The following is a 12,432-nucleotide window of genomic DNA, read 5'->3' on the forward strand; positions in this document are numbered from 1 at the left end:
GATACTGGCACTGTGTAAACATACGCATTTATGTTTTTACACAAAGTAAGTGTAGAGCTCCATGAAGTGTTACAAAGTGGACATACTAGTAAAACCACCACTCAGAGTAAGAAATGGAGTATTAGCAGCAAACACCCCAGAAGCCCACCGCCATGACCCTTCACTGGCATGGAGCGCCCTCCTCCCCCAGGGGTGTCAATGTTTGCACTTCTAACATTGGCGTCAGAAATGGATGCTAATAAAATCCTTTGCTAACTCGACCTTTTGTGTGTGAGACCCACTCATGCTCTTTATTTTTCTCATTGCATCGTATTCCACTTTATGAATACACCACGATGTGTTATTACGTATCACAGCTCACTGACACGTGGTTGTTTCTACTCTGGGGCAATTACCTCTGCTACAGACGTCCTCGTGCCCTGCTCTTGTGGTATCTGCCTTGTTATTTTAAAATGTAAAGCATAAACTCTCGTATATCTGCCTTTTCATTCCTGATGCTGGTAATTTATGCCTTCTTTTGTTTTTCTTGATCAATCTTAGTAAGGGTTTATCGGTTTTATTAGTCTTTAAAAAATAATTAACTTTGATTTTGATTTTCCTCCAATATACCTTTTTGTTTGAATGTTTGTATCATTGACTTGTGTTCTCTTCTTTACAGATTTTTTGGTTTAATTTGTTCATTTTTTCTTTTTCTCCTAGCTCCCTGAGGTTGATTCTTAGATCGGGCATTTTTTTCCCCCTTACATATGTATTTAAGGGCTCATTAAATTTTCTTCTAAGTTTAGCTTGAACTTCATCCCATAAAATTTGATTTGTTATGTTTTTATTTTCATTCAGTTCAAAATATTTTTTAATTTCCTTTAGGATTTCAGTTTTGACCCATGGGTTAAGTGGAATATATTGCCTCATTCACAAACATTTGGGGATTTCTCAGTTTATTTATTTATTTTTTTTAATTTCTAGTTTAATCCCACAGTTGTCAGCAAATACACTATGTGTGATTTTAATACTTTGGAATATTTTTGAAACTTGCTTTCGAGCTCAGCATGTGGCCAAATTTGGTGAATGTTTAGTTTACAAGTGAAAACAATGAGGTTAATGCAGATGTTAGACTCAGGGTTCTGTTAATATCAATATAGTTAAGTTTGTTGATCGTATTTTCAAATATTTTATTCCTCTCGTGATTTTTGGTGTTCTTTCTAAATCATTTACTAGGAGCAGTATGTTACAATCGCCAACCATGATTGTAAATTTATTATTTTTTTTCTCATATTTCATTTTATTTTTGTCCCATTTACAGTATTTCCTCACATCATTTCTCATGTTATGTACTGTCCTTTTTTAATTAAATTAGGTAGTTTTTGTGTATTTTGTTAGCTGTTGAAAACTCAGGATTTTGATTTTTAATTAAATCTGGTATTTTTCTATTATCTAACTTATTAATATCACTATTATCTTTATTATTTCTTTCCCTGTGTGGATATGTGCATTTCATTGATTTTGCTGTGCTTTTTGTAACTTTATGGACTGAGAATTTAACTACTTTATTTTTATTCTGTCACATCTATTGATAAGTATATTTAAGGTGATAGATTTTTCTCTGAGCACTGCTGAAAATATATTTATTCTACAAATTCTACTGTGCAGTGCGTTCGTTATCAGGTTTTTAGCTATTCCTTAGTTTGGGTTGGTATTTTCACTTTATTCTCAGAGTTGTTTACTGCAAGTTTTAAAATTAATAGTTACAAAGGCAATTTAAAACGTTTTGCTAATAATTCCTAGTTTTACTGAACTCGGATCAGATGGTGTGGACTGTGATACTTCTAAATTATGAGTTAGTCGTGTTTTCTTTGTGAACTCATATGTGTGTAGTTTTTGTGAATATTCACTTTAGAAGAACATGAATTCTTCATTACCAGCGTAAAAATTCTGATCTATGTGTTTATCATTATATATAATACATATTCATTTATGTCCATGCGATTGCTTGTTGACTGTATCATTGGATTCCCCATAACCTTCATTTTTGTCTGCTCACCTGTCTTGCACGGAGAGTAGCGTGTTAAAGATTCCTGTTACTTTGCTTCTATTTTTACTTGCGTTTAACTTAGTTTTGCTTCATAGAATTGGCTGCTGTGGTATTTGCTGTAGATGCTCATAATTCTTATGCCTTCATGTAAATCTTGCCTTTATTATTAAAAAAGTGTCACTCCTCGTTACGTTTCAGTGCTGTTGGCTTGCATTCTGCTTTGTTTGCCATCAGTAAAGCCATTCTTGTTTCCCTGTTGTTTCTATTAGCTTAGTACACTCTGCCCACTCTTTTCACTTGAGACTTTCCGAATCATTTTGTTTGGGGCGTATCTTCTCTGTATAGACACTAATTGGGTCTTTATCAGCTAAATGAAAATCCTTTCTATTTAATAGGCCAGGAAAGCCTGTGTCCGTTTATGTCATATAACTGTATGTTATAATTATTATGGATATTGGGTTATGTTTCTTATGTTCCTTTTTCCTATGATATTTTAAAATTCTTGATAAACTTTTGTTGATACATAAGAAAGTTTGTATTTTTGTTCTGTAATTTTTGTACTTATACCGGTTTGTTGTCCTTATTTCCTTTTTTTTTCTCGTATGAGTGGCTAATTTCAACTTTGTCAGAACATAAAACACAAAAGATAAAGTATATTTCATATCAGAAACAGCTAATTATTATCCCAGCCTCACTCTCAGTATTGTTGTAATCTTAGATCTGTGCTTAGCTAGGTAGAGCCCATGTTAGCATGCGGAAGTGGGCCAAGTTAAAGGTTATCACAGAGTTAGCATTCAGTGCTTCGAGTATCTGGTGTAACGCTCGTATTGTATAAATATAAGATGCATGGGCGTGTGAATGAGCAGATCAGAACCCTGTAGAAGACGCTCCTTTCCTTCACGTCTGGGAAAAATATAAAGGACCTCAAGCAATGAAATTGCATTGTGTCTGGAGCCCAGAGAGGGAGAAGGGGCGGGTTGGGGTTGAGGACACACAGTGGGTAGTCAGTTCTCAGAGAAAAGGAAATTATTTCTCACTACGGCCCTACAGGCATCATCACGGCTATCATCAGTTTCTGAAAATTTGGAAGTGCAATTGATTTTTCAGAAATAAACTATTTGTACAGCAAATAAACTCACCTTCAAGAAGTTAACTAACAGAAACTTACTTGCCGTGTGTGGGGACAGAGTCCCGGAGAGCAGTTTCCAGGCTCTCGGCCCCACGTGGAAAGGTGCTGGCTCAGGTAGTAAATGGCCATCAACTATGGTTGGATGGCCATCAGCTGTGGCTAGTTGGCCGTCAGCTGTAACCAGTGAGCCATTGGCCACTAATATAACTGCCGTGGCTGGGCTGGTTGGTTGGTTGGCAGAGAACTTGACGGCGGATTGCAGATCATGTGGCTCCTGCTTCCTGTGTCTCCAGCCCAGCCGCCTGTGAGAATATAGTGGTGTGACTCCCCTACCTATGGCTCCGTGGGTGTTCCTTTTTGGCCACCATGTCCTGCGTTCTTATGTGGAGAGCGGGAGCTGAGACTGCATTATACCATGCGTAAGATTGGGAGAGACGTTGATAGATACAAACTTAGCAGCTGAAACAGAGTTACTAATTACTGAATGGGAGCTGCAAAACAAAAACAAACAAACAAACAAAAACAACAACAACAGCAAAACAAAAAGCTGCCCAGTTTGGAAAGGAAGCCTAAAGAATGAGGGACGCAGGGAAAGAATTCACATACAATTGACAGGAAAACACCCTGTAAGTGATACTGGTGATTTCTCTTGTTTATTACTTCTATTTCTGAGGTTTTCTTACCAGATGAACTGATTTAAAGCAATGCTGTCTGGATCCTGGTTCTTTCCAAAGGACAGATGGCAGCAGGGTCCCCGCAGAACTTTACCAGTAGTTTTACATGAAAATGCCAAGGGGACGCTGAAAGTAAAACTTCAGCTTTGAGAGAACCTACAGCCACTAACTTACCCACCACGGAAAGTGTTTTGTCTCTTTAAGGACATGCAGTTGTCCTTGTTTCAGGTTCACCTAGGATTGTCCTGAGGGTCTAAAGAGATGCACTAGTTGCTGATGGGTTCAGCCTTGTCCACATGTAGGCAGAGGGCAGACTCAGAAACATCATCGTTTGTTCACAGGTAAACATGTAATCAACTGGGGCACTCTTCTGGCTGGTGGTAGAGTTGCCTTCTGAAAAACAGTAAAAATCCCTTCTTTTGTAGAGATCTAAAGACTGTTCCAAAAAGGAGGTCCTCAAAGCTCATAGTATGGAATTTAAACACTAAAGTCACCATCTTTTATCAGATTCGTGAAGATTTTAAAATATAATAATTCTTGGTTTTGGTGAGGGTGCAAGAAAATTGCTGCCCTCGTACTCTAAATAGGAGGTAGGAAAATTAAATGACACAAAATAGGATAATTAAATGATGATAGGAAAGGACTATAAAATTTTATACATTAAAATTCATGCCTTAGCAGAATATCTGACAGGAGAAAATAGTCATTTCTATTGCTAAGTGTTATTGTAGATCACTTTAAAATCACTTTATCTGTTGCTGTAGCTCTATCTCTATCTCAGGAACAATATACCCAATGGTAGGTATTCTTAATAAGCTTTTATATTTTCCAAGTTTATATAATTAACATTTGTGTCTTCTATAATCAGAAAATGTTATTGATTGGCACAGAAAAAAATCTGGAAGCATATATAGAAAATACATAACAATTGTTGCATTTAAATGATAACAAAAATTAATTCAGCATCCTTTAATTTGATCCTATTTTCCAAATTTTGTATAATTACTGCATAATTTTATAATGAGATGAAACCCTTTGTGATCCCAATTACGTATGTGTGTACAGAGGGAGAACTGGAAATAAGTATACTAAACTGGTGGCCTTGGTACCTTCTGGGTAGTAAGGTTTTTGATGGTTTTAATTTTCTTCCTTATACTTTCTAATAGTTCCTATTTTGTATATTAAAAAAATCTATTGTCTAATAAGAAAAATAAAGGTTATTAAGTATCCTTGCTGTGTTGTGTTTGCATAATGCTTAACTTGTGTATAGTAGACCTGGGTTTTTGTACTTGCCCATGCGGTAACAAGAAACAGAGTTTGTCTGCATGAAGGCAGTGAGTATTTATGTATTTAAATTACCAGCAAATTAAGGTACCATCTAACAGCTTGCAATTCTTGCTGGAATTGGAGACGTTGGGTCTGATGTAAAACAGGAGAGAAACACGACCGCCACACAGTTAATCACATAGGGTCCCAGTGACAAGGAAACTTACTTCATACTCAGTTTGACCTTTCTGCTGCTTTTGGTGGCTGGAAATATAAGAACAACAGGAGAAGAAATGTCAGAAAGAGTGGATAGATGATCACACTTTCATTTAACTCTTTTTAAATGAGTCTGGACGAGTTGGTGGCTGACCTACCAAAGCAGCCTGCGCATAACTGAGGAAACCAGAGCCAGCTGGAAGTTGAGTGCGGGCTACTAGGAGGTCACTTAACCTTCATCTGGACTGAAATCCTAGAACAGTGTTAGGCGGAATTTTGACACAACATAAAAATTCTAGGCGAGTGGTACAAAGTGACCACTTCAACGTTCTGGGGAAAGAAAACGCAGATTAAACAGGTTGATAACTTTTGAAAACTAACTCAGAAGGAACCAAATTACACTGAGGTACCCGGCTTCTTGGTTAACTTGCTTTGTAGTAGCATTAACTATTTTTTCAGTATTTTTTTTTTAATTGTGGTAAAATATATGTAACATGAAAGTTGCCATTTTAAGCACATACTTTCATGGCATTAATGAAATTCACAGTGCTGTGCAACCATCGTGACTATCCATCTCCAAACCTGAATCCCCCCAAGCAGAAACTGAAACCACGAAGCAATAACCCTCTCTCCCCACAATCCCTGGTAACTTTTCATCTACTTTTTGTTTCTATGAATGTGCCTATTTTAGACATTTTATCATACAATACTTGTGCTTTTGTGTCTGGTTTATTTCACCAACCAAGCACAATAATGTTAAGTTTCCTCCACGTTGCAGCTTGTGTCAGGACTTCGTTCCTTTTATGCCTGAATGATATTCCACTGGAGGAATGGACCACGCTTTCTTTATCCCCTCATCTGTTGATATGACACATGGATCGTTTGCACCTTTTAGCTATTATGAATAATGCTGCAACAAATATTTGCTTACAAGTCTCTGTTTGATTCCATTTTAATTCTTTTGAATATACACCTAAAAGTGGAATTGTTCAGTCACACAGTAATTACGTGTTTAACATTTGGAGGAACCATGATACTGTTTCTCACAGAGACCACACCAGTTTACATTCCCACCAGCAGCACGAAGGTGCCGATTTCTCCACCTCCTCACTACACTTGTTCTTTATTTTTCGATTGTTGTTTCTCTCCTGATAAGTATGAAACGGTGCCTCATTATGGTTTTGATCTGCATTCCCCCAGTGACTAAGACGATCAGCATCCGTCATGTGCTAATTGGTCATTTCTGTGTCTTCTTTGGTGAAATGTCTATTCAAGTGCTTTGCGCATTTTTGAATTGGGTTCTTGTCTTTTTGTTGTTGAGTTGTAGGAGTACTTGACATATTCTGGACATGAAACCCTTAGCAGATATATTATTTGCAGATTTCTCTCCCATTCTATACTTGTCTTTTCACTTTCTTAATAGTCTCCATTGATGCACAAAAGTTTTTCAGTTCAACGAAGCCCAATTCATCTATGTTTTTGTTGTTGCTTATGCTTTAGGTGTCATATCTAAGTATTTGCGGCCAAATTCAAAGTCATGAAGATTTATCCCTTTATTTTTTTGTAAGAGTGTTATGGTTTTACCTCTTATAGTCAGGTCATTGAATATTAAATTTTTGTGTTAAATTTTGTATGTGGCGTGGAGTAGGGGTCCAGCTTCATTCTCTGGCGTGTGAAAATCCAGTTGTCCCAGCAATGTCTGCTGACGAGACGCTTCTTCCCACATTGAATGGACTTGTCGCTTAGATGTATGGGTTTATATCTAGACTCTCAACTCTGTTCCATTGGTGTAGATGACTGCTCTTATGCCAGTCTACTCTGCCTTGTTTATTGTACCTCTGTAGTAAGTTCTGAAATTGGGGACTGTGAGCTCTCCAACTTGGCTTTTCGTTTTCAATACTGTGTAAGCTACTGGAGCCCCATGCGGCTCCATATGTATTTGGAGACTGGCTTTTCCATTCTGCAAAAAGGCTGTTGGAATTGTAGTAGGGATTGCATTTAATCTGCAGGTCACTTTGTGGTATTAGCAACTTGGCAACACTAAGTCTTCTATCTGCAAACACAGGAGGTCTTTCCACTTATTTAGGTCTTTCTTCGGTTTCTTTCAGCAGTGTTTCGAAGTTTTCAATATACAAGTCTTTTACCTTCCTGGCTAAGGTGCTAACTGTTTTAAAATTATATAATTTTAGATAAAATTGTATAATTTTCTTCTCCTTATAAGCATGAGGGAGATTGAGTTGAAAAGCTGATGGCTTTCTCCATTTGATAACCAGCCTATGTTATGGGCAGCTGGCTGTTCAGACACACAGAATTCAAGTCTCTTGTGAGCTTATAAAACTCAAACTCATAACACGATAATAAAAGGTGTCTCTGCTTCAATAGAGAGAGTACAGCAAGCCTAATTACATCTGTCTTGGATTTCTGAAGATATGGGAATTTCTTAATGAGATAATTCTAAACATTAATTACATTATAGTACAACGGTGAGCACAGAAGTTTCAGATTGGCTGGATCGTGCAGAGACTTCACAAACTACATGTGGGTTTTGGTAGTTTTAACAGGCACAAGAGCTGACGTTGATCATTTTTTTCTCAAAAGAAGTCATAACGTATTTTAGATTTCATTTTAATTAATCAGGATTTTTGCTAATTTCTTCAGAAAAAAACAACAAAGAAAATTCAAAACAAAACCAGAAATGCTGCAGTAAAACTTGACGAAGTGACTCTCATGTTTCAATTAGGATTCCTTGTAGCAGCCCTGAGAGGCCTGAGCCAATCTGGACCTGCCCCTGCGTGAGGAGCCGCATGCAGACGCCTCCAGGCAGCCTTCCAGGAATTCTGGGAGCTGAAGGCCGAACTTCAATCCACGTGAGTCTGGAGGGTTTTTTACTGCTTCAGCATATTGTGGCAGAAAACCTTTTAAGATTTTCCTGAGTCTACTTGGGAAATTAAACATCTTCCTGTGAATGTTTCCATTTCATAAAACCATATAGACTTTCACGTTTAACATTTAGGATCATTTGGGAGGATTTGCAGGATGAAATCACACATTTCCCGTCTCTTTATCTGTCTTTCTCTTATGCACCCTTTCTGAAAAAAAAAAGGATAAAAAAGTCCTTTTCCTTTTTAGGAAAGAGAAAAAAAAAGCCTGAATTTTCTTTTGCTACCCTCCACTTTCCTGTTTTGATTGGTTTCTGGAAATGCTTGCTGCCCAGGTGACTGGGAAGTGGAGGGTTTCTGAGTCTGTGTCTTTAAATTTATGGTGTAGCCACTTGGACTTTGTAATAATATAGGGACAGTGTGGGAGTTGATGGTGTAAAACAAATTATAGGCTTGTAGCTGAGGATTTATGAAAACCCTGGTGCAGTGTTAAAAAAAAAACACCCACATTTCTCAGGAAGTAGGTGTCAGTGTCTCAGCTAAGTCTCCTTGGACAACAACAACAAAAAGGTGTAAGAGGTTCAAAAGAATTATTATTTGTAGTAAGAAAAGTTACTATACTAACATGTAGCAACATTTATTCAACCGCTTTATATATTTCTCGGTGTCCTTCACAGAGGTAGGTTATTAGGGCCCATTTTCAGATAAGAAAAGAGGAGCAGTAACCTAAATGATTTCAGAGGCAAGTGGTAACCGTGTGTGCATGCGTGCGTGCTGGACCACATACATGGGGCACCCGAGAAACAGCTGGTAGGTTGTATGTCAGCCAGTCTTTCTTTATTTCATTGTTTTTGGAAACGTTATAAAAAGTAGGCACACATCGTTGGTTCTGGGTTCGTGGAGTTACCTTTTAGAAAATCTGTTCTATAAAGTCCTGGGACAGTGTGAAGCAAACAGGGGACTGTCACACGCACGCCTGCTGCCCCCCACGTAGAGGGAGACGGTTTCTGAAAGAGCACCCCTTTTTAAGATTTGGCCCAATTAAGTTGTTCCAGGAGAAGGTGCTAGGTTCTGGGCTCGCGTCACCGTGTGGCCAGCCGCACATTTCCTCTGTGGCCTGGCTTTGAGAAAGACGAGGCGGTCCGATAAGCTTTCTCTCGCAAGTGTTCTCAATTAGGAACGCCGCGGGAAAGGTGGTTAGTGCTGTGGGGCCAGGAGGTGAATGGAGGCCCAGAGAGACGGGAGCTGGAATGAGGACAAAGCACCCGGAAAGCGGGTTTGCAGCAGCGTGCGCGGCGGCCGCACCAGGGCAAGCCCGAGGAGGCCAGAGGAGGACAAGTGCAGGGGGGCCCCTGTGTCAGAGCGCCCCCCACCTGCCTCCTGAGAGCCGTGCAGCTACCTGCTGTGCTTCCCGGGAGGTTTCATGGCCAAGGCTTGGGTTTCTATGAGGCTCTGCATCTTTGCATAAAGGAGCCAAAACCACTCATTTCTGGAGGCAGCTGGAGTGGGATTTGCTTTCTTCAAGCTCAGAGAAGCTTTACTGTAACCCCCAGAAAGTGCCATTTGAAACACAGGGGCCTGTGTACACTTTGGGGGACCCTCGGGGCGACAGCAGCCTAAAGTTCACGGGCTCGGGGTCCTGGGGGTGACTGCTCCGCTGAAGGCAGCTGTAGATTCGGGTTTCTTCTGTCGCTGTGGGGGGCCGGGGAAGGAAGAGTCTGGAAAGGAGTGCCCTTCCTCTGCCACCTGCTTCCCACTGTGATGCGAAGGTTTCTGGTCACAGTGGCTGTGGGACAGTGTGTGGGGAGGCACGAGTGAGGACAGAGAAGGAATTTTTGAAGGTTATTATTAGAATGTGATATGAAGACTTGTTGGGCCAAGGATTTGAGTGCTCCTGGGACATTGGCGAGCATGTCTTCCTGTCTCCTCGTTTGTTGAAAAAGCCGAGACCCAGATGTCTGATTTTCCCAAGGACCCCTGGTAATTGGGGACTGAAGTCAAGTTCTCGCCTCCTCATTCAGTGCTCTTCTCTCCTTGCCTGCCGACCCCCTTCTTTCCTTGGGAATCTTTTCAGGGGTTAGTCTGCAGGCTCCTGACAGCGGGGCTGGACCACAGGGGTCCTGGGTTCCCTAGAGAATTATGTGTGTTTGTTTGATTCCAGTAATCGCAGTGTTAGAAAGCAGGGAATGAAAACACACTCTGCCCAGACTTGAACCTCTAAAACTTTTTAAGTCTTAGAAATGAGTGCATATCACCCTTAAGGCACGTAAACCTACCAGTCTAGCCTCACTAAGTAGAAAATGGGTCTCAAAGTTACCAATTTTTCATCATTCTGAAGTTAATACGGAGTCATTTCAGGCAGAAATTAAAGCCTATGAACTGAGCCACAGATTAAACTTGTCGATTGTAAGCTGAGCACATTGAGCAAAGTCCAAATTAGGCTCTGGGCTTCATGTTTTCCTCTCTGCGTTGTATGTGCCATGAGCTTGTTTGCTGGGAGATGGCTGAGTTTTAATTGACTTGTCACCTGTGGTATATTTTCCCCATTGAGCAAAAAGCCTGCAGGTTCAGCTTGGAGGGTTTGCCTGAGGCAAGGTGTCACAACCGCTCAGAAATCACCCATGGGTTCTGTTGACACCACCCTTGCCCCACGCGAGTCTGAGTGACTGACCTCACTGCCTCTGCCCAGGGGGACCCGCCCTGTGACATCACCGCTGTCTCACTGGGGACGTCATAATACCAGCTGGGCGGTGATGCAAACCAGGGGCCCAGGAATCTAAGACTTGAGCAAAGGGCGAAGGAGTAAGAGCGAGTCCACCAAGCCACGTGGTACTGACAGCATTTACCGCGTGTCTGCTATGCACCGAGCCCCGTCCCACTGTTGCTTCATTTAACCTCACGACTGCCCCATGGGCTCACTTCATTACATACAACGTATAGGTCAGGAGACTGATGTTCAGAGAGGCTGAGATCACCTATCTAGGAAGCGGCGGAACTGAGATCTAAATTTAGGTGCATGTCTCTGAATTCTTTTAACCGGTACATCATCCTGCCTTTCGTATGACTGAGAAAATGTGGCCGTCACAGCCCTTGGAACTCTGACCAGCTAAGACAGATCGTGTGTAAGACAAGTACGTCGCAGGCCACCTGAGCACGGCTGGCGGGGGCTCGCTGCAGGAGGGCGCTTGTTGGTAGAAACGATGGGCGGCACTGGGCTGCCTGCTGCCCTGGGTCCGAGGAGTGGGGGCGTCCGGCTTCGCCCTCCGGGCTGTCCCCTGCGGCTGGGCCATGAGAGGGCGACACCAAGGGGAAGTAACCACGCATGGCTTATGTGATGACAGGTGACAAGAATGACCTCAAGGGGAGGAAAGAATAATGAGATGTGAATCCCCCCTCCCAGGACAAGAGACTCGCAGTACACGCGGTGCCAGAAAAGCTGTACAGAACAGGCTAATGTCATGTGAACTGGAGATGGTTTCTGGGCTGCTGGTTGCTGACCCATTCCGGCGCTAACGTGAGACTTTTTCTGAAAAGCAGCCCATCACCAAGACAGTGGGAAGCGCATCTGCTGTGTGGCAGGGTCGTGCGGATGGAAACAGGACAGTCTTGACCGTGACACCCATCCCCCTGGCGGGGCACAGCCCTGCTGGAGACTGATGTGGGACCACAGGTCTCTCCTAGCAGGAGAGTTTTGGAAGCTGCACTCCTGCGAGCTGCATAACATACCCGGGAAGTCCGTTTCCAGTTTCACAGCCTCTGATCTGTCCCTGGCATCTCTACCTGTGTGGTGTTCTAGACAGAGCTCAGGAGACCTTGCTCCTGTGTGACTTTGGTGGATGCCGCCGGCCAGTAGAAAGACCGAGTATCTCTAGACGTCCTGTCACTGGAGTCACCATAGGACCCAGCACCAGCGAGAACTGGGGTAACACTCTGGTGTCTCTTCCTCAGAGTGTGACAGGAAAGTGCTCTGGTGGTAGCTCGGCGGGGAAAATGCACGCTGGCCGTGGCCTTCACCCAAACACAGAAAGCCCGAGCTTATTCCTGGCTTCTGTATCTGAAAGGGACACATTTGATTTTGTACGCGTGCCAAGGTCTGACTCGTCTTCTAGCTGCCTGGTGACCAGTAGCTAAATAATGTAGAAGAAGTGTGTCGGCAGCTGCCCACGGCACCGATTCAGCTGGCACTGTTGCCTCCGTGGGAAACGGTGATGGCTAACGAAGCTGTGCATACACAGGAGG

Source organism: Rhinolophus hipposideros (genome assembly GCF_964194185.1).
Source record: "Rhinolophus hipposideros genome assembly, chromosome: 19".
Lineage (NCBI taxonomy): Eukaryota > Metazoa > Chordata > Mammalia > Chiroptera > Rhinolophidae > Rhinolophus > Rhinolophus hipposideros.